Genomic DNA, 21,380 nt, shown 5'->3' with positions numbered 1-21,380 from the left:
TCACCTATATTTTGTTTTGCTTCTAAATGTTCACAAACTTTTAAATTTTTGTAAGCTTACTTATTTATCTTGAGAGAGACAGAGACAGCACGAGCAGGGGAGGGGCAGAGAAAGAGGGAGAGGGAGAATCCCAGGCAGGCCTTGCGCTGCCGGCAAAGAGCCAGACACGGGGCTTGAACTCATAAACCGTGAGATCATGACCTGAGCCGAAACCGAGAGTCAGATGCTTAACCCACTGAGCCGCCCAGGCGCCCCTCGTTGGGCAACTCTTAAGCCTGGGATGGCTGCCTCTGGCCTGCCCAGTGCCTGTGGCTGACACCGCCAGTTCATCGCCGCCCCCCTTCCTGCCACGCGTAGACTCACGCTCCGGGGCCTTAGAGATACGATGCTCCAGGCAGCCAGCACGAGCCCATGGACTTGGTGTGGGGGCTGAAGCCTGTTTGCTGTCTGTGCTGAGCCGGGTGTCTGTTTTGTGGTCCTGGGCCCCTGTGGCATCTATGTGTGGCACCTGGTGCGGTCCCTTCTCCATGAAGCTCTTCCTCCGGCCCGCTGCTAATCCCCTGGGAAGTTTTCAAAAATTCCAATGCTTGGGTCCCTCGCCTGGCAGTCCCGTTGTAATTGTTGGGGATGAGGCCTGGGCATCGGCATTTTCTCCGTCTCCCCTGGTGATTCTCACGCGCAGCAACATTTGCTCTGGCTCCTTCCTCCGACCTGCCAGGTGGTGATACGGCTGCGTCCCCAGTGGCCCAGGGTTTCGGGGAGGGGGTGACGATGGCACAGCCCAGACCCAACTCCTGTCCCTTCCCTGCTGGCATGATAGTAAGTCTTCCTATGTACCTAGATGTGCCAGTGGCCTCGTTTTTTTGTTTTTTTTTTGTAAAATACAGACTTAAAACTTACCGTTTTAACCACTTTTTAAAAAATGTTTATTTTTGAAGGAGAGAGAGAGAGAGAGCGCGCACGAGCAAGCATGAGTGGGGGAGGGACACACAGAATCCAAAGCAGGCTCCGGGCTCCGAGCTATCAGCACAGAGCCTGATGGTGGGGCTCGAACTCACGAACTATGAGATCATGACCTGAGCTGAAGTCGGACGCTTAACCGACTGAGCCGCCCAGGCGCCCAGTGTTAACCATTCTCAAGTGTATGTTTCAGCGGCATTAAGCATATTCACATTGCTGTCACCACCGCCTGTCTCCAGGCTGACTTCCGTTGTCTCAAACTGAGACGCTGTCCCCGTTCACGCCGTCCCCTCCCCCAGCCCCGGATACCACCACCTTCTCTCTGTCTCCATGGAGTTGGTGACTCTGGGGATCTCCTTCCTATACGTGGAACCCTACGTTATTTGCCCTTTTGTATCTGGCTTGTTTCATTGAGCATAACGTCCTCAAAGTCCGTCCACATGGTAGCAGGTGTCATAGTTTCCTTCCTTTTTAGGGCTGAACAATATCCTCCCATTGTGTGGCCGGACCACCTTTTGTTATCCGTCCATCTGTGACGGACACTTCGCTTCCACCTGTGGCCTCGTGTGGACCGTGCTGCTGTGGGTGTGCAGGTGCAATTCTTGTCCCGGAAGCGGAGCGCCTGGATCGGATGGTGGTTCTTCGTGTGGTTTCCGGGGGAGCCTCCATCTGGTGTTCCGCGGCGGCTGCACCATTTACGTCGCCGCCAACTTCTCGTCCTCGCCAACGCCGGTTTTCTGGTTTTGGGGGGAATGGTTGTGGAGTGGGGAGGCCTGACATTGGAAAGCAAGCCTTCTTGCCTCACTTCAGCACGTCACGGCACCTGTTCTGGGGGTGCTGCGGGAGGCAGACAGGGATCAGCTTGTACTGAGTGCCTACTGTGTGCAGGGAGCTCACGCGGCACGAGTCGTCCTCTGTGAGGCAGGCGCCGTTACTCTCCTAGAGCGCAGACGATCCTGGGCGGAAATACCGGCCCTGTCTTTATCTAGCTGTCATGCCTTAGGCATTTGGGGATTTGCTTTTTCTGGGCCTCAGTTTCCCCAGCTATGAAATGGGGCCAGCAGTAGGGCGTGCCTCATCGATGGTGAGGATTCACAGTAACAGAATCATTCATGTCAGTCACGCGCCTACAGATGCTGAGTGCTGTGCGCAGATTAGCCCGGTTCATCCTTTTATTATCCTCTGTGGGGGGTGCTGGGGTTAACCCCACTGCTCAGATGAGAAAACCGAGGACAGCTTTAGCAGCTTGCACATGGACTCGTGGCTAGAGGGGAGTGGTGCCAGGATTGAATCTGGAATGTCTGACCCCCGAGCTCTCAATCTTAATTATAAACTCTGTTGTGTGCTAGGTAGGTGATGAAGGAGGGTGTAAACCAAAGCAGAGGCGTAGGCAGGAGATGAGGAGACCCCCAGGCCTGGCTCCACCCCATCTGAGAAGAGCAGGGGGCGAATGGTACCTTGCAGTGTGGAACACACTCCCTTGCGTGCTGTGAGTGTGGGCTGGTCTCCTAGCAGCCCCCCAGCAGGCGGGTACCTCACACGTGACCAGTTCCACGGACGGCCCCGTGACTGCACGTAGGATAGAGGGGGCAGGATGGGGCTCTGACAGAGGAGCTCTCTCCCAGTTGCTTGGAGACCGTTGTTGGAATCACTGGGTCGTTACAGCGCCTGCATTTGGAGTGTTCGCCGAGTCTGATCTGAATTGCGTCCAAAGGCTGTCCTCTTTCCACTGTGCCCCACCGCCTGTCCAAACCCTGGAAACCCAAGCATTTGCCACTTTGATAAAGGACTAGGACAGGCATCTCCCGGATGCCAGTGCTGTATTAGCCAGGCCACCGAGCTTCAGCAAAGCATAATTTACTTGAAAGTGTTCTGGTATTCATCTTGGGAGGAGGAAAGGAAAACAAATTTGTGCCATCAATCCTTCCATCCATTCAGACTTCTATTTATCCACTTACCTCTTTATGTTTCTACCAAGCTACGTGCCTATCTCTCTACTCACATACTCATCCACCTACCCCTTCATCCATCCATCCATCCCACCCATCCATCCCACCCATCCATCCCATCCATCCATCCCCCTGTCCGTCCGTCCATCCATCCATTCCATCCTTCCATCCATCCATCCATCCCATCCATCCATCCATCCCCCCATCCACCCCTCCCCCTGTCCGTCCATCCATCCATCCATCCATCCCATCCTTCCACCCATCTGTCCATCCTTCCTTCCATCCATCTCTCCATCCGTCCATCCATCCATCCTTCCATCCATCCAGACATCTATTTTCCACTTATCTATTTATGTTTCTACCAAGCTACGTGCCTATCTCTCCTAGTCACATACTCATCCACCTACCCCTTCATTCATCCATCCCATCCATCCATCCCCCTGTCCATCCATCCATCCCTCCATCCATCCATCCATCCATCCCATCCCATCCATCCATACATCCCCCATCCCCCTGTCCGTCCATCCATCCATCCATCCATCCCATTCTTCCACCCATCTGCCCATCCTTCCTTCCATCCATCTCTCCATCCATCCATCCATCCATCCATCCATCCATCTATCCATCCATCCTTCCATCCATTCAGACATCTATTTTCCATTTATCTATTTATGTTTCTACCAAGCTACGTGCCTATCTCTCCTAGTCACATACTCATCCACCTACCCCTTCATTCATCCATCCCATGCATCCATCCCCCTGTCCATCCATCCATCCATCCATCCCTCCATCCATCATTCATATGCCACCCATCCAACCAGCCATCCAATAGCTCATCCATCCATCCATCCATCCATCTATCCATCCTTCGCCTCTGTCCATCCATCCCCCATCCATCCATCCCCTCCACCCATCCTCCAGACTTCCCATTTATCCATTCATCCATCCATCCTTCCAGACAAATATTTACCTAACTAGTTATTTGTCTGAGAAGGCATTTTCTTCTCTTTGGTCTGCTTACCTACCCACCTACCCACCAGCTAGTTCCACAGTCAGCTAATTGGAAATGTACTGGAAAGGATCGCTGTTGTCCTGCGGACAGTGGGAGAGCCAATGAGAAGATTTCATAAAGTCACATTATTTTCTGCTTTTCACGATCAGTTAAAAGCGGCCAAATTTGGGGAAAGAATGTTCAGATTTGGGGTCTGTAATACCAAGGTACATCCATAATGTCTTTAGGGAGCTGTGGGCATAAGGCAACGTTTCGCAGGTGCCGAGACAGCTCTTCCAGCTCTGTGATAGCTGGGTGAGGTGGGAAGACAGCCAAAGTCCACATACCATCCTTCAGTGCGTTCCTTTGCTCTGGACAGCCATGTGCTGAGTGAAGGGTCAGGGCTCCCGGAGAATGAGGTGGGGATGGTTCTGGAGGATGGCAATGACTCGGTTCACCTGCGAGACACAGAGAATGCTGGAACACTAGGGATCACCTCATGACCCCTGCCCCGGCTCAGCTCCTACTCCAGCCGGGTGGGCTCCCTCCCTGCCTCTGAACACCCCTCCTCCTTCCCGCTCCTCCTCTCCTCGTGTGCTTCCGTCTCCAGAAATTCCCTCTGCTGTCTCCGGTGTGACAATCATGGGTGTGAGATCACGCCCTGGCAGAGGACTGGTCTTCGTTGTTTAAGTCTTTACATCATAAAAGCATTGGCATCAGAGAATTTCCTTCCAACCTTTTATTTTGAAAAATTTCAAACTTGTAGTCAAAAGTTGCAAGAAACGTTCCATGAACTTGCCCGAGTGCCATTCACTTAGAGTCACCGGCTGTTAACCTTTTGCTGTGTTGGCTTTATCACTTCCTCTTGGCGCTGAAGCTTTTGAGGCTAAACTGCAGACATTCGGACACTTCATCCTCAAGCACATCGGCATGTATCTCAGGACACCCTTATCTCGCCCAGAAATCCAGCCCTTGGTACAATGCTGCGGTCTGACAGGCAGTCAGTCCATCTTTATCTTCCCTCAAGACCCTTAAAAGAATTAAACAAAAAATTTTTTAAGTTTATTGTTCTTGAGAGAGAGAGAGAGAGAGAGAGAGCGCATGAGTGGGGAAGGAGCAAAGAGAGAGGGAGACACAGAATCTGAAGCAGGCTCTGGGCTCCGAGCTGTTAGCACAGAGCCCGACGTGGGGCTCAAACCCACAAACTGTGGAATCGTGACCTGAGCTGAGCTAAAGTCGGATGCTCAACTGACTGAGCCACCCAGGCGCCCCTGTAATAGGTGATTTTTTGTATCTGGCTTCTTTCACTCAGCATCATGTAGTTGAGGTTTGTATGCATAGCAGGTATCAATATGTCCTTCCTTTTTATGGCTGAGTAATATCCTGTCATATGGATGGATCTACCCATCCATGTGCAGCCAAGGTTGAGAACCACTGACCTAGAATAAAAAAAAAAAAATAGAGGCCAAGATGGCGGAGCAGCACGGAAATTCTCTGCTGCTTTTATCCCTGAAATGCAGCTAGATCGGCCCCAAACCGTTTTGCACACCTAGAAAATTGATCTGAGGACTAACACAATAATCTGCATAACTGGAGCCACAGAACTTGGCAGGTACACAGCGTGGAGAGGTGAACTGGGGGAGAGAGAAGCCGTGGAGGGTGGGCAGCTGTTTTGTTGGCTGAGAACAACTGGCCTAACCTCTTATAGCTTCATCTCCGAATTGGAATAATCGTATCTACTTTGCAAGGATGTGGTGGGCTTTAATTTTTTTTTTTTAACGTTTTGTTTATTTTTGAGACAGGGAGAGACAGAGCATGAACAGGGGAGGGTCAGAGAGAGGGAGACGCAGAATCTGAAACAGGCTCCAGGCTCTGAGCTGTCAGCACAGAGCCCGACGCGGGGCTCGAACTCACGGACCGCGAGATCATGACCTGAGCTGAAGTCGGCCGCTTAACCAACTGAGCCACCCAGGCGCCCCTTTTTTGTTGTTTTTGTTTTTATTTATTTATTTATTTATTTATTTTTATTATTATTTTTTTTTCTTTTTGATGTGGTGGGCTTCAATGTGAGGTACTGGGACGGGTCAGCTGCCAGTAAGAAAATGGTACCTGGGCTTTCTGGGGCTTTCCAGGAGGAGGCAAAAAGAATGTCCATTCCTCGAGCACCAGTACGTGTCAGGCACTCCCGCGTGGGCTCTCGAGCCGTATTATCTCATGTTATCTGTAGGATAGGTAGTAGTTTCTCCTTATACATGCAAGGGAGCTGCAGCCTAGAGACATTAGGTAACTTCTCCTAGGCTTCAGAGCACCTCAGTGACTGTGCAGAGATTTTCCACCCAGCTGTTCCAAGCTCCAAAGTCCCTGCTCTGTCCCGTTCAGGATGGGAATTCAGCCTGTGCCCTTGCCTCCCTGCCAGCTCTGACTCGGGGAGCTTTCCTCGTGGATTTGCCCTCCCCACACCCCACCAATGCCATGCCCACGTGGTTATCTAAGCAGTAGGGCTGTCCGCAGAATGGGGATTGTGTTGTCCAGAGGGGAGGAAGAAAGGCCTCTTTCCCTCCTTTAGTTTAACTAGTGACAGCCTGCTGGGGATATCAGCTCTTTTAAGAGAAACTTCCCCTAATCTTGAAGGTTGCTATCTGACTGTCAGCTCTGTTCTAGAACATTCTATATTTTATCTGTGTTTCCTCTGTTAAAAATGACTCCCTTATCCGTCTCCTGGGGAACGGATAAACAAGCTGTTGTACGTCCAGACAGTGGAATAGTGCTCAGCAGTGAAAAGTCTATACAGAAGGAAAAAAAAAAAAGGATGGAAGTTTTGAAAATAATTTGCCAAGAATGGGAATACACCATCTAGGAGGGTCTGTTTTCTTCTTGTATAAAATGTGTTTGTCTTAGACACATTTTAAATAAATAAGTAAATCCCTGCTTATCATGGAAAGTTTCCTTCCATCTGGGAATGTGCTTTGACTTTCTAAAATAAATTCTTTCTGGGGTGCCTGGGTGGCTCAGTCGGTTGAGCGTCCATCTTCGGCTCAGGTCATGATCTCATGGTTCATGGGTTCAAAAACCAGATCGGGCTCTGTGCTGACAGCTCGGAGCCTGGAACCTGCTTTGGATTCTGTGTCTCTCTCTGCCTCTCCCCCACTCATGCTCTGATACTCTATCCAAAAAAAAATTAAAAAAATTAAAATAAATTCTTTTTAGGTATTAAAGTAAAAAACATAACAACACGCTGTGGTATGACTGTGTTGCTCCATTTACACGACATTCTGGAAAGGCAAAGCTGTTGGGGCAGAGAGCAGAGCAGCAGTAATGGGGCCGGGAACAGATGTTGGGTCCCCGGGGCGTGCGAGCATTTTGGGAGGGACGAAGGGGGTCTGTTCTTAATCTTGATTGTGGTGGTGGTCACACACCCATCTACATTTGCCCAAACTCATAACACAGAGTAGCAAAAAAAAAAAAAAAAAAAAAAAAAAAAAGGAAAAGGAAAGAAAGAAAAAAATTAGGCCACAAGGAGGGTAAAGAAAAAGTTCTTGGTTCTGGAGGGTTGTGGGAACTATTTCTTGGGTGTTTGCCCCCGGCCCCGGGGCCTGGTCTGCCGGCCTTTTTCTCTGTCCGCCTTTCTCCCCATTCAGTGGCTGCAGCGCGGGGCAGAGACAAGGAGGGTTTTGTGGAACCCAGAAACAAATAAGGGATTGCCCATCATGGGTCACCGCGGCAACGCAATGTCGCTCTTGGACCCGTGAGGCTGGCACTGTGGGCGGCTTTTTGGTGTTTGTTAAAGTCGGCGACAGGTGGACGGGAACTTCCTCAGCCCCAGACCTGGTTTCCCACCTTGAAGAAAGGCGTCAGCTGTGTCCCTGCCCGGTTGACCTCTGCCCGCCCCCTCGCCCAGTTGGCACAGCGCCGTGGGGGGCTTTGGGGCAGAATCTATCAAAATTAACACCGTGCATCCCTGTGTTCGTGTCTCTAGAGCTGCAGTAAATGACCATGTGCTTTGTGGCCTTAAACATATAGAAATCTGGTCTCCCAGCTCTGGAAGCCAGAAGTCCAAAATCGGGATGTCAGGAGGGTGGATTCCTTCTGGAGGCTCTGAAGGAGGAGCCTCTGTGTCTGGGTCCCAGCTTCTGGTAGCTTCAGCAACCCTCAGTGTCTCTTGGCATGTGGACACGTCACTGCAGTCTCTGCCATCACCGTCACGTGGGCTTCCACTCTGTGTCACCCCTCCTCCCACGGGGACCCTAGTTGTAACAGACCGGGGGATCGCCCTCCTCCAGGGGAACCTCATCTTAACTGATAATATCTGCAATGGCTCTGTTGCCAAATGCGGTCACTTTCTGGGGTGCTGGGGGTTAGAATCATCAACGTAGGAATTTGGGGGAGACACAGTCCAGCCCGTAACACTGGTTTTGTTGTCCTATTAAGTTTCCCTTCTTAACCCACTCTTGGCCACTGACAGCTTCTTCCTGGAGAAGGTGAGCTGATGGGCTGGTTGTTTCGGCCTCCCGGGGAGGCTGTGCTTTTTGGGGGGTCCCCAGCTTCAGGGGTGAGTCCACCCTTTTCTCTGTGACCCTGAGCCCAGAGACTCAGCTCCGGGGTCGAGTCTGCCCCTGCATGGGTGTCAGACTCTGTGGGTGTTGGCGCCCTGGAGCACCAAGCTCTGCTCAGATGCCTGGCCCTGGGGCTTGCTGTGTAAGGTCTTGGTTTTCTCATCTGTGTAATGGGCTCAGCAGGACACTGACCTTGTCACAGGTGGAGTGACCGCTGGCTGATGCAGGTGGAGAACAGCTGTCAGGGCAGGTGGGTGGGGGGAGCAGCCGTGGACCCCCAGACTTGTCCAGGTGCCGAGGGGCCAGCACGGGAAAACCAGACGCGGTGCGTGTCAGGCAGATGGCAGCGTATGGCAATGTCAGCCCCTGGGAGACACCCCAGCCTTCCAGCCTCCACACCCGCCCTGCACACTCCCGTCTGCCGGTCCCCGGGCCAGGAGCACCCTTTCCTCTCCGCCTGGTGAACTCCCCCGTCATCCCTCAACATCTGTTTGCGGTGTGCGCTGCGGAGGCAGGTGCCTCGGGCGTCGTGCTGAGCCTGTGCCCTGGGAGCCCTCTCCCCTCTCCGCAGCCTTCACCCTGTGCTGTGCTGCTCCTCTAATCCCAGCCAGCACGTAGTAGGTGTTCTCCAGTGTTTCCCGAAAGGGCGAGAAGCATTAATCACGCGGTGTCAGGATTTCTGCCTGGATCCTGTGCCTTCTGGACCGTGAGCTCCTTGAGGAGCTCGTCTCAACCCTCTGTCCTGTGTTCTGAGTGTAGAGCCGGCATACAGAAGGTGCTTAATAGGTGCTCTGTGGTCTGTATGGCGGAGGAGGCGCTGGCACATCCTCAGTGAAGTGTACTTAGCATGGATCCAGCCTATGGAACGTGCTCCATAAATGCCCTGTGAACTTCACTGGCATAGGTCCAGCCCCCAGAAGGCATTCAATAAATGCTCTGTGGTCCGCACTGGTGTGGTACCGGCATGTAGAAAGTGCTCGGTAAAGTCTCGGTGAGCTGGGCTAGCACGACAGCTGCATACAGAAGCTCGGTGTGTGAGTCTGAGACGAACGGGGGAACTGCCCGTTTTCCTGATCCTGAGCCCGTGTGGGCCAGGGAGGTGACCCCTGCCAGGCTGGTCCAGCTTGCCAGCCAGGTGCTTGTAGACCTCACCCCCCGGCTCTCGGACGCCCCTTCCCCGCCCTGCCAGGCCTGCCTTCCCAGCCTGATTTGGATACCCCGGTGCGGAGTCCTGCCTGCCGGACCCAGGCTGAGTGCCGGACCCCCCTGGGGGTGTTGCTCCCTACCCTCATCGCGGTAGCTTTCCCTCCGTGAAATGGGCCCCTTTTGTGCTTTCGGAGCTCCACTGCGGGACAAAGGAGAGACTGGAGGGGCCGAGGAATCTCCCCAAGGACTCTGGAACACCAGGAGTGCATATTGCTTAAGACAGTCAACTGGCTGTTCCACGTGTGCATCTGCGTCCGGCAGAAGTGAGGGCAGATGGTCACCGAGGATGTGCACACGGATGGTCACGAGGCAGAGTTCCCCACGATGGCCCCAAACTGGAAAGTCCACGTCCAGTAGATGGGGGGCATAACCGTGTGTGGAATTCCGTACGGCGATGAACACGGTCCGTCACCGCGTCCAGCGACATGAATGAGTCTCGCAGCCAAAGCAGCCAGACAAAGAAGGGTCTGTGCTGTGTGATCCCATTGATGGGAAGTTCAAGAGCAGGCCAAGCTAATCTATGAGGACAGTGTCAGAGGGCGGTTTCCTTGAGGGAAGAGAGTCACTGGGAGGGGGCCTAAGGGCGCTTTCTGAGCTCGGCCCCCTCCCGGGTGGTGGTTATTCTGGTGGGTGTGCGAGTAAGAATGGGTTGGGCTGTGCCCATGGGGAGCTGTCTGTGTGTCAGTAAGGAAAATGAGCAACAGGAAATGGAGAGAACGCTGTATTTAGCAAAGTTGTGCAACAAATGCCACACTGGGGATTAGGCACAAAGTAGTGGGTAGTCCAAACAAAGTGTAAGAGGAAGGGAGGGGGAGGAGGGAGATGGGAAGGCCAAGAGGGAGGGGGAGGGGAGGAGGAAGATAGGAAAGAGGGGGAGCAGGGGGAGGAAGGTGGGAGGGAAAAGGAGGTGGGAAAGAAGGGAGGGAGAGGCAGAGGAGGGGCGATGGGGAGGGGAGGGATCTTTTTTCCCACTGAGAGGGACCTGGTCTTCAGGCCTCCTGGGGATCCTGTGACCACAGCTGCTCCCGGCTTCCTGGCCCAGCTTCCAAGAATTATGTCTCTCGTTCCAGGTTCATGAACCACCGAGTCCCCGCCCACAAGAGGTACCAGCCCACCGAGTACGAACATGCAGCCAACTGTGCCACCCATGCTGTGAGTTGGCTTTTGGGGGGCCGAGAGCTGAGAGGGGGACGCTTCCAGGTGCAGGGGGAGGCAGGCTCTTTGCCCTTGGCGAGACTCAACATCTCCATTCCACGGTGATGTCCCCGCTGACATCAAGTCCTCTGTGGCCCTTGGAAGAGTGAGTGGGATCTCGAGGGAAGGCCATTTGGGGAGATTGGACTGTGGTGCTGAGCAGGCCTCCCTTTTTGCTCTTCGAACCTTCAGTGGCTCCCTAGTACCTGTACAGCATCTGGACTCCGTTACGAGCTCCCGGGCAGGTCTTAGCTCATGTGTCGGCCCACCTCCCACTGCCACGCTCTTCCCCTCAGGTTCCAGCACCTGAATGCGCTGTTTCCTGGATAGAAGGTACACCTCCATGCCTTTGCAAACGATGTTCCGTCTGCTTGGAATATTCACCGACTCCACCCCAGCCTCTCCTAAGAAACCCTCTGGGCAGCCTCTCCTAAGAAACCCTTTGAGAATAACGAAAGACCTAGACCTCCCCTGTCCAGCTCGGTAGCCACTGGCCCCGTGTGGCTGTTGCGCGCTTGACGTGCAGCTCGTCTGATTGGAGATGTGCTGTGCGTGCGACATACGCACCGACTCGGGAAGACCTGGCAGGAAAGACAGGATGTAAAATGTCTCCTCAAAATGTGTATGTTAATTACGTGGTCTTGTGGACCTGTCGGGCTGAACAGATAAAGTTTTGACATTAACTCCACCTGTTTTTCCTTTTAAAAACGTGGCTGGCCAGAACGTCTCAAATGACCTCTGGGACTGGTGTTATCCTTCTGTTGACTGGTGTTGCCAGAGACCCTTTCTTTAGAAACAGTGCTCCCGGCACACAGAATTGGGCGCACGTTCTGGGACTCTGTGCCCCCAGTGCTTCGGAGAGTTCTAGACTTCTCTTGGGAAGTGATTGATAAACCAGGATGTGACGAGTGAGGGGTTTTCCAGGCGGACCTGGTGGGGAGGGACGTTTTCTTCAGGAGGCGGGGACTACGTGTGTACCGTGACCTTCTCTAGGGCTGTGCTGCCCCACGTGGTGGCCGCCGGCTCCGTGGGCTGCTGAAACAAACTGAGATCGATCGCCACGAAATAGAATTAAAAATTCGCTACCTCACTGCTGCAGTCACGGTTCGAGTGCTCAGTGGCCACTGGTGCCTGGTGGCTCCCGTATCGGATGGTGGGGGTCTGGGACGTTACCACCTCGGAGGGAGGTTCCGATGGGCGGCGTGGATCTAGAGGAGAGGGTGGGCGGCGTGCCCAAGGAGGCTCGGGGTCTCCGTCCCTCCCCGGATTCCACACGGGAGGCTGGTCCTGCAACACCTGTTTCCACTCTGCTTCCAGCTCTGGATCATTCCCAGCATCCTTGGCAGCTCCAACCTCTACTTCCTGTCGGATGACGACTGGGAGACCATCTCTGCCTGGATCTACGGCCTCGGCCTCTGTGGGCTGTTCGTGGTGTCCACTGTGTTCCACACGATCTCCTGGAAGAAGAGACACCTCAGGTGCGTTCCACCTGGCCCACGGGAGGGGTGTGTGCCAGGCGGGGTGGCCAGGGCAGGGGGCGCAGCTGGCTGAGCCAGGAGGGGCCCGGGGCAGTGATCTTTGCCTCTGCGGGCTGGGTCCGGATCCCACCTGGGCAGATCACCTCACCCACATGAGGCTCTTTTGCTCCCCTGTGGGCACCTCGGAGAGCCAGCCCCCGGCTCCCAGGGTCGTTCCGAGAGATCCTCGAACCGTCAGAATGACCGTCCCCTTGTGGGCACCACCCCGGGTTCCGGGTCCTGTGCAGACATCACCCCTGATCTCTTCAGTAGTTCTGTGGTGTAGGCGTTAGTCTGGGGTTTGTATTTATTTTTATTTGTTACTCTTATTTTTTCTTCTTCTTTTTAATTTTGGAGAGAGAGAGCGCGAGTGAGCAGGGAGAGGGACAAAGAGAATGTTAAGCAGGCTCCAAGCTCAGCGCAGAGTCCGATGTGGGGCTCAATCCCCTGAACCGTGAGATCATGACCTGAGCTGAAGTCACAAGTCAGATGCTCAATCGACTGAGCCACCCAGGCACCCCTCTTTTTTTTTAATGTTCATTTTTGAGGGACAGAGAGCACATGTGGGGGAGTGGCAGAGAGAGAGGGGGACAGAGGACCCCAAGAGGGTTCTGTGATGACAGCAGAGAGCCCGATGCGGGGCCTGAGCTCACGAACCGCGAGATCATGACCTGAGCTGAAGTCGGACACTTCACCGACTGAGCCACCCAGGCACCCCTCTTTTTTTTAATGTTCATTTTTGAGGGACAGAGAGCACATGTGGGGGAGTGGCAGAGAGAGAGAGGGACAGAGGACCCCAAGAGGGTTCTGTGATGACAGCAGAGAGCCCGATGCGGGGCCTGAGCTCACGAACCGCGAGATCATGACCTGAGCTGAAGTCGGACACTTCACCGACTGAGCCACCCAGGCACCCCTCTTTTTTTTAATGTTCATTTTTGAGGGACAGAGAGCACATGTGGGGGAGTGGCAGAGAGAGAGAGGGACAGAGGACCCCAAGAGGGTTCTGTGATGACAGCAGAGAGCCCGATGCGGGGCCTGAGCTCACGAACCGCGAGATCATGACCTGAGCTGAAGTCGGACACTTCACCGACTGAGCCACCCAGGCGCCCCTCTTTGCTTTTAATTTTTAAAAACACTGTGGTGAATACACATAATGTAAATTGACTGTCTTGACCAGGCTTAGGTGTCCCTCTCAGGGGCATTAAACACAGTCACATGGCTGTGCAGTCGCCACCAGCATCTCCAGAACTTTCTTCATCTTCCGGAACTGAAGCTCTGTCCCCTTTAAACACTCACTCCCCACCCCTCCGCCAGCCCCTGGCACCCCCCATCCTGCCTTCTGTCTCTATGAATCTGACTCCTCTGGAGACCTCATATAAAGCAGCCATACTGTGTGTCCTCTTGTGTGTTGAAGTTACTGCCCGCATAACCAGTGGTGTCACTGTGTTGCCCGTGGCTGTCCACGTCTCTCACGGAGTGGATGAACATAATAGTACCTATCTTCTAGGTGGGATTAAAGAGTTATTGGTCACAAATTGCTTAGACCAGTGCTCTGCTTATGGTCCCTGCCCTATACGGACTAGCTGTTGTTACCGCTTTTATTTCTAGGGAGACGTGAAGTTAAACCATATATAGAATCACTGGTCGGATTTATTGAGAGCTGAAGTTTGCTGGACAGAACCACGCCTTGTATTAGTTACCTATCGCTCTGTAACGCATGACCCTAAATCACAGAGGTTTTGAGTAACTGGAAACCTTGGCTATCTCTCAAAGCTCCGGAGTCAGGATTTCAGGAGCTTAACTGCCCGGCTGTGGTTCTCGATCTCTGGGGGAGTCAAGGTGCTGGGCCTCGGGGCTGCTCTCATCTGAAGGCTTGGCTGGGGCTGGGGCCGCTTGTAAGGTGGCTCCCTCACCTGGTTGGCAGATTGCTGCTGGATGTTTACGGGGTGCTCAGTGCTTCCTACATGGGCCTCTCCACAGACATGTGGCTCATTTCTCCCAAAGTTAGCGTTCCAAGAGGACAAGGCAGAGGCGATAATATCTTTTAGGATCTAGACTCAGAAATCACACGCCATCCTTTCTGCAGCCCCCTGTTGGTTACATGTGTTTGCCTTATTCATCGTGGGAGGGGGCTACACATGGGTGGGCTTACCAGAAGGTGGGGCTCTTCAGGCACCATTTTGGAGGTTGGTTACCACACCGGGCAAACATATGGAGGACTCCAGTTTGCTCCTCAACGTGAGGTCACAACAAAAACAGCCAGTGTTTGTTGAGTACTTCTTCTTAGGCGTGCAAAGTACCAACTCACTTAACCCTCACGGCCAGCCCGTGACAGGCTGCGGGTATCCTCCCTGCTTGACAGATGAGAGAGCCGAGGCTGAGAGATGGTGAGGAGCTAGGTCAAGGTCATACAGTCCATAAGTGGTAAGGTTGGGACTCGAACCCAGGCCTTCTGGCTCCAGAGCCTGGATCTGAACCAGGATGCCAGGACCCAGAGGGTCTTTGAGGTCGGAGGGAGCACATAGTTTTCGGCGGGGGGCACATGGTTTTGTTGGTGTTGCATTTTGTTTTAACCACCAAATTCGTTCATCATTTGAAATCTTTTGAAAAGCCCAGTGTATAAAGCCAAAATGCAGGGGCGCCTGAGTGCCTCAGTCAGTTAAGGGTCTGACTCTTGATTTTGGCTCAGGTCATGATCTCGTGGTTCATGAGTTTGAGCCCCACATCCCGCTCTGTGCTGACGAACCCAGAGCCTGTTTGGAATTCTCTCCCCCGCCCCCCCCCCCCCGCCTCTCTCTGCCCCTCCCCTGCTCGCCTCTCTTTCTCTTTTTTATGTGAACACACGTGTGTGTCTCTCTCAAAATAAATAAACTAAAAAAAAAAAAAGCCAAAATGCAGAGTTGCCATGTTTCAAGTGCAGGCGAGGGGGTCCATCCTTACCCTTCAGGAGAAGGGGGGTCCACTGAGAGACCTGCAGGGGTTCTCCATTCAACCCCCAGGGTCATGGGGAGCCTGGTTTGAAAACCTCTGGTCACTCACAGATGGGGACCCGGAAGCCCAAGGGTCGTGGCTGGGTAGAGGTGAGCCCGCCCCCAGCCGGGATTCTTCCCCACCTGCAGGGAAGCATGTTTGTCCAGGGCGTGGCTCTGGGGCCCTGACCCTGACCCTGACCCTGACCCTGACCCTGACCCTTCTCTGCTCCAGGATGGTGGAACGTTGCCTGCACATGTTCGACCGCATGGTCATCTACTTCTTCATAGCGGCCTCCTACGCGCCCTGGTGAGCATCTGTGTGCTGTTCCCGGGAAGGGCTGGCTTCTTCTCTTTTCTCTGAATTTCTTTTTGTATTTGACTGGGTGACATGCTGGCTCGGCATAAAAGGGTGTGGGTAAAAAGATGCCCTCTGCCCATTCTTCTTCTAGAAGCAACTATGTATTACCAGTTTCTTGTGTGTGTTTCCAGAGTTACTTTGTGCTAAAAGAGCAAATGTGTGCACACGTACATACGTGCGTAGTGATATTGTAAATTTATATGTTTATACTTCTATTTTTCCTCCAACTTTAAGAACAAAAGGGAAGGATACCATACAAACTGCAAATTGCATTTGTTCTCGGTAATGTTGCCAGGGACACCTCTCTACATTAGTACATTGAAGTGCGGCCTTTTTTTTTTTTTTTTAACGTTGATTTATTTTTGAGAGAGAGGGAGAGAGAGAGAGAGTGAGAGTGTGCGAGCGTGAGAGGGCCAGAAAGAGGGAGACAGAGGATCCAAAGCAGGCTCTGTGCTGTGATCGCAGAGCCCGACGTGGGGCTCGAACTCATGAACCGCGAGATCATGACCTGAGCCGAAGTCAAGAGTCGGCTGCTTAACTGACTATGCCACCCAGGTGCCCCAAGATTTTCCCAATCTTTTCTTTTTTCTTTGTTTTTTTTTTTTTTAAGTTTTTAAAAATGTTTATTTATTCTTGAGAGAGAGGGAGACAAAGCGTGAGTGGGGGGAGGGGGGGACCAGAGAGAGGAAGACACAGAATTGAAGCAGGCTCCAGGCTCTGAGCTGTCAGCACAGAGCCCGACGTGGGGCTCGAACTCACAAACCGTGAGGTCATCACCTGAGCCGAAGTTGGAGGACGCTTAACTGACTGAACCACCCAGGCGCCCCTTCCCAATCTTTTATTTCTTTCTACAGCAGCATACTGTTTCCTGGCCGTCCCCTGTATGTGGGTATTTATGGCAGGGAGACGGTCCACCCCTTTGCCAAGAGAGACAGAACCTCAGTGAATCTTGTTGTTTGTGTATCATTTAGCACACACGCATGGATATGTTGGCTCAAATCGTATGAATTGCTGAGACGCGGCCTTTTCTGACCTACAAAAACGGCAGCTTTGTGTGGTCAAGCCTGATCTTTGTCCGATAAATGCGAGACTTGGACTCCTGGGCGGCAGGGAGTGAACCTTTGTAATTTGGTTAACTATTGCCAGATCACCACACATGGTATCAGTTTTAAACTCCCCCAGCGAGTGACCCGGGGTTTTCCACCTTGATTTAGTAGTAAATCCGGAAAGTTCTGAAATAAACACTAAGCTTCAGGCCACACCCGGGGCGCCTGAGTGGCTCAGTCAGGCTAAGCAGCCAGTTCTTGATTTCCACTCAGGTCATGATCTCATGGTTGGTGAGTCTGAGGCCCACACTGGGCTGTGCGCTCATAGCGTGGAGCCTGCTTTGGATCCTCTGTCTTCCTATCTCTGCCCCTCCCCTGCACACTTTCCCCCCTCCCCCCCACCTTCTCTCTCAAAAATAAATAGACATTTAAAAATTTGGGGGAAAAAGCTTCAGGCCATGCTCTACAAGTCTGGGGAGGCGGCTGAGCCATTGCACTCATGGTTGGTGAATGCGTACCGTGTGGCCGGGTGACGGTGGGCGTTTGGACCCCGAGGGTCTGGCTGGTGGATGGACATCTGGGACAGGACGGTGATGGCGTGGTAAGACAGCCCTGTGTGCGTGCAGCTGTGGGAGCTCAGAGGAGGTGCTGCTGTGGCGTGGGGGCCTTGGGAGGGCCGCCTGGAGGAGGTGTGCCGCTCTCAGAACGTGCGTGTGGGCTTCTGAAGGGTGGGGAGCCACGGGAAGGTTCGTTCTGTTTTCGCCTGGGAAATTTCTTTCTTTCTTTTAAAAAATTTTTTTTTTTAACGTTTATTTATTTTTGAGACAGAGAGAGACAGAGCATGAACGGGGGAGGGGCAGAGAGAGAGGGAGACACAGAATCGGAAACAGGCTCCAGGCTCTGAGCCATCAGCCCAGAGCCCGACGCGGGGCTCGAACTCATGGACCGTGAGATCGTGACCTGAGCCGAAGTCGGACGCTTAAACGACTGAGCCACCCAGGCGCCCCTCTTTCTTTTTTTTAAATGTTTATTTTTTTTTTATTCTGAGAGGCAGAGACAGAGCACAAGCAGGGGAGGGGCAGAGAGAGGGAGACATCGAATCTGAAGCAGGCTCCGGGCTCTGAGCTGTCAGCACAGAGTCCCACGCGGGGCTCGAACCCACGAACTGTGAGATAGATCGTGACCTGAGCTGAAGTCAGATGCTTAACCTACTGAGCTCCGCTCGCCTAGGAAACTTCTAGTTTTGGCCGTCATAAGTGAGGCGTTCTCTTTCATTATGTGTGCTGATGAGTGGGTTTTGTGTGTGTACGCAAAGGCTGTTGCTTTAGGAAACACGTCTCGTGCAGGTGCCGTGCCTGCAGAGTGTGCACCCGTGTCCCTGTACAAAATAAGCCGATTTTCACACACAGCGGCCCGCACCCAGCTGAAGCAGACCCCGTCCAGCGCCCTCGTCCCCCTCCAGGTTACCACAGCCCCGACACCTGTCGCCATATGATAGTTTTGCCTGATTGCTTATTTCGCATCAGTGGCATCCTCGTCCTTTCGGATCCCGCTTCTTCCACGGAGCACGTGCCTGGTGAGACCTACGGAGTCACGGTTGCCGCCCACCTGCTACTCTCCCTGCCGGACAGGGTTCTGGGGGCCGCACCTCAGGTGTCCATGCTCCTGTGGCAGGCTTTGCGTGGTGCCCAGGTTTGGGGGAGATTATGGAACCATGGTTTTCTGGCTGTTCTCATAGCAGTGTGGAGGCAAACGGAGTGTAGATGGGAGGCTGCTCGGGCTATTCTCCGGGGTGATGGGGGTTTGAAGCAGGGCTTCGATGTGGTCTTATCGTTTGGACCGAAGGGTCGCTGTCTTGGGAGCGTGGAGGTGTGGGGGAGGCTGACCCAAGGACCTAGGGGAGAAGCGGGGGCAGCCTGGACCCCAGGCGTGGCCATGGGGGTCGAGTGGAGAGGACGGACAGATTGAAAAGACGCTTGCAGGGCACTGAGTAGACAGACTCGCCGAAGGTGGGTGGGGGTGCAAGTGCCAAGGTTTCCTGGGCTGGTCTCCCCCCCACCCCCAGCTGCCCCAGAAACCAGCCCCGCTGTTGCCTGTCTGGGGACAGGGCAGACGGTGCCCCATGACCAGCTGGGCTTCAGGACAGGAGGGGACCTGCTTCTGTCCCCAAAACCAGTATGCTTCTGACCGTCGGATGCTCAGGTGGGCAGGCATATGTCTGGAGGCTTCTAGAATAGGCACAGGTCCTGGGGGAGGGGCAGCCTGCTGGAGCAGGCCAGGAGCAGGAGAGAGACCCCAGGAGCCACAGGAGGAGGGAGCTCGTCCCACGCAGCCAGCTGTGGTCAGCCCCGGTGTGCCCGGCGCACCACCTGCGGTTGCCAGGAACCGGGCGGTGTCAGGTTTCCTTTTGGATGTGGCCGAGTGGAGCGGAGCTGAGTTTGGTGCTCGGCTGCAGCAACTATCTTTGACATGGATTTCTAGAACGGTCCGTGGACTGTCCTCCCCTCTGCTGATTTAATCCCTGCGTTTCTCTTCTTTACCCCCGGCTGCGGCTGACTGGGCCCGGGCTCTGTCCCGGTCCTGTGCCGGCGGCTGAGGATAAGGCCGTAAGCCAAGGTACCGGCTCTCTCCCCTTATGGGACTTAGGGTCTCACAGGGAACACAGACGTGGGCTGTCCCAATACCGAGCCAGGAGATGAAGCACAACGGTGGTTAAGTGCCGCGAACACGGGGAGCGGGTAACGTGCCTTGGGTCTGCGAGCCGTTCGGGAGGAAGAATGAGCAGAACACGGGGGTCGATTGGATGTGAGGGAGGAGATAGAGAAGGTTGGTGACCAGTTTCCCGGCTGGAAAACTGACCACCTGGGTGCCTGGTGAAAAGGGGACGTGGGACAGGTGGTGTACATTCCTTCGGTGGGAACTTTTTTTTTTAATTAAAAGAAAAAATTAAGTTTGTTTATTTTTGAGAGAGACAGAAACAGTATGGGGGGGGGGGGGGAAGGGCAGCTAGAGAGGTAGAGAGAGAATCCCAAGCAGGCTACGCGGTGCCCGCACAGAGCCTGATGTGGGGCTTGAACCCGAGAAGCCGCGAGATCATGACCTGAGCCGAAATCAAGAGTCAGTCGCTTAACCGACTGAGCCACCCAGGCGCCCCTGGTGGGTACTTTTCTTTGAATTGCTCTGGTTCTCAAGCTGTTTTCTGCGGAGGCCTGGAGGTGTCCAGAGGACCACGGGGGGTGGGGGTGTGAATGACCGTGGGTTCCCCCCATCCTTGCCTCAGTCAGGAAACCCCATTTTTTTGTGTTTGTTTTTGGTAGCTTGGATGTAGGTCCACATGTAAGATTCCTGCACACAGTCTTTACTTAAATAAAGGTTGTAGAAGATGGTTGAAGGGCTCTGGCATGGTAGAAAGAGAAAAGCAGAAATATTTGTTGGAAGTTCAGCACGTTTTTTTTAGGCGGGGGAAGGGTTCATTTTCTTCTGTTAAAGTCAAGTTGAAATTCTCTGTGATATTTTAGTAAAAAATGTGGTTGGAGGCTCACTCCTCCCTCGCCCTTGACCTCCATACCAGCCCATTCTCCTTCTATCCCTTCCTCCGCCCACGCCCTCCATCCCATCTCTGCTCATTCTCCTACCCATTGGCCTATGTTGTGTCTGTTTGGAGATCTAGAAAGATCTTCACTGATGGTTCTTTTGGGTAATGAGTCAAGTTATTCATTTATTTTTACCTTTAAGGTTTTTAGTATAACTTCTTTTTTGTTGTTTATTTATTTATTTGAGAGAGAGGGTAAGCGGTAGAGGGAGAGAAAGAATCTAAAGCAGACTCCGTGCCCAGTGCGGAGCCCGACTGGGGGCTCAATCTCACGACCCCGAGATCGTGACCTGGGCCGAAGCCAAGAGTTGGATGCTTAACTGACTGAGCCACCCAACGTGCCCCGACTTAACTTTTCTTTTTTTTAAATTTAAATCTAAGTTAATATATAGTGTAGTAAGATTTCAGGAATAGAATTTAATGATGTGTCACTTACATATGACCCCTGGTGCTGATTCCAACAAGTGCCCTCCTTGATGCCCCTTGCCCATTTAGCTCATCCCCCACCCCTCTCCCCTCCAGCAACCCTCAGTTTGTTCTCTGTATTTAAGAGTCTCTTGTGGTTTGTCCCCCTCCCTGTGTTTATCTTATTTTTCCTTCCCTTGCCCTGTGTTCCTCTGTTTTGTTTCTTAAATTCCACATGTGAGTGAAATCGCACATGTGTCTTTGTCTATTTTGCTAAACATAATACATACACTCTAGTTCCATCCACGTTGTTGCAAATGGTAAGATTTCAATCTTTTGGATCGCCGGGTAATGTTCCTGTGTATTTACCACCTTTTCTTTATCCATTTGTCAGTCGATGGACATCCAACTTCTTTATAATGACAAATAGACTCTGAGCCACTTGCTTTTTTGTGGGGACAGGGAGGGCAGAGGTTTTACGTGAGGTATTCTCACTCAAGAAATTCACTCGAGAAAAAAGTGAAAGGACCCCTCCGCACTCCCCCCACCCCCCACCCCCCCGCCAAATCACAACCATCTTTGACTGCCCCTTTCTAGATGGAGCTCCCGCGTCCCCGTCAACAAGGGACTCGGGTCA

The sequence above is a fragment of the Prionailurus viverrinus genome, chromosome E3, assembly GCF_022837055.1.
Source record: "Prionailurus viverrinus isolate Anna chromosome E3, UM_Priviv_1.0, whole genome shotgun sequence".
Taxonomy (NCBI): Eukaryota; Metazoa; Chordata; class Mammalia; order Carnivora; family Felidae; genus Prionailurus; species Prionailurus viverrinus.
This window is presented reverse-complemented; position numbering follows the sequence as displayed.